Raw genomic sequence first — 2,006 nt, 5'->3', positions numbered from 1 at the left:
AATGTTTCCAAGTCAAGGGCAAAAACTCTACACATACTAAAAAAATCCACACACAAATACCCAGTTGCACAACAACAAATGATGATCAACATTCCTGTAATGTTTCATGACCCTAGGTCATTTTTTTTAGCTTCTTGCGACACAAGTTGAAAATTGCAAATTGTAACTAAGTCAATGACAATTACTCTTACAAAACAGAAAAGATTCACAAGCAAAGTACCAGGCGCACAACGTCACATGCTGAGCAATATTCCTGTTAAGTTTCATGGCTCTAGGTCAATTCATTTTTAGCTACATTCGACACAAGTTGAAAATTGCAAATTTTGACAAGTCAAGTGCAATAACTTTACAAATGCTAAATCAATCCATACGAAAATACCCTGGTCCCGTGTTCAAAAAGATTTAAGGATCAAGACCAGGATCAAATTTAAAAACTCAAATATTCTTCATTGTTTCTCATCATAGATTAAATATCTAATATTAATTCGATAAAACTTGACCTGCAATTGCAAGTTTATAAAATTTAAGAAAACATGTTGTTATTTTGCAAGATACGGGTATTTAACAGTTGATCCAAAAACTGATCCTGATCCTAAAATGGATTTTGTATGTGTTTTGTTCTTTGTTTATTTTATCCCAAAATAGTTTGGTTTCTTTACAAATCAGCATTTTTTTTACATTTTGAAAATTAACCATTTAATTCTAGTAAAACACGATTATAATTTTAGTTACATAAAACAATGAAAATAAAGTCAGGATCACTTGATCCTGATCTTGATCTTTTCTTAGTGAACATGGGGCCAAGGTGCAGAAATGCGCATGCTGAGCAACATTCCTCTAAAGTTTCATGACCTAGGTCAAATACTATTTGAGTAGCGTGCGACTCAAAATGAGAACGGACGGACGGATGAACGAAGAAGGGTTAATCTAACTGCGCCCCTCCCCTAAGTTGGGGCACAAAAAAGAAAGGTTGACCATTCTGGGGTTTGAACCAACGGCCGTAAGTTTCTAATAGGTCTGTCTAGGCACACTTGCTCTTTCGTCTATCTGAATCATTTAATAGATCAATGATCAATGACAAACTAAAGGTAATATAATCAGTATTCAATCATTTGACGGTCAATGTCATTTAAAGGTCAAGGTCATATCTAAATTATCCGCATGTATGATTGGTCACAAGTGTTGTTTTGTCCAGTTATGAATCAAATCTGTAACAAATTTGTGACTTAGGGATTCTGTTTTTCACTATTTTATTTATGTTTCTTCTTCTCTCCATCTTGAACAAACAAAGTCACTCCTGAATCATTCCATTTAAGCAGTTTTAAAGTCATCATTTTGTTATTGACATTTAACTATTGTTAAATTTGTGACGTCATATTTTGTGACGTCACAACATAAGCAATGCAAAATGTGCTGTTACGATGACGGTTAACCCACTTTTGATCACCATGGTTTTCACGTATTTTATTTTACATTTCTTGCTGGAAATTGATGGTTTGATAAGTAAAAACGGTAATATTGATATTTGAGATGAAATGCGTTAAACTCCTGACAAAATTTTGTCCTTGTGCTATGATTTTGTGTCACCTCTACGGAGGAGTCGCAACACATAGGGATGACTTTTCCATCGTCTGCCTCTCCATCCGTCACAAAATTTGTTCGGACTACTCCTCATAAACTACAGGTGCAATTTCATTCAAACTTTACAGGAATGATTAATGTTAAATCTAGTCGTGCATATTGTCAGCATTTTCCGTTGCAATGATTTTTGTCAGAGTTATGACACTTCAAAATATTTTTAAAGTTTGTCCGAAATAATTTATACTAAGGTTATTTCAATGAAAATTTACAGGATTGATCTGTGGCTGAAGTCATTGCGCATATTGCACGAGTTTTTCGGTTAAGTGATTTTTGGTCGACTTATTGCCCTTGAATAAAAATATGTTTTTGTGTGATGCAAGATACGCAAAAAGCTTGTCCGGACTTCTCCTAAAAAACTACTGGTG

Source organism: Ruditapes philippinarum, unplaced genomic scaffold (assembly GCF_026571515.1).
Source record: "Ruditapes philippinarum isolate M1 unplaced genomic scaffold, ASM2657151v2 ctg8982_1_1_1_1, whole genome shotgun sequence".
Taxonomy (NCBI): domain Eukaryota; kingdom Metazoa; phylum Mollusca; class Bivalvia; order Venerida; family Veneridae; genus Ruditapes; species Ruditapes philippinarum.
This window is presented reverse-complemented; position numbering follows the sequence as displayed.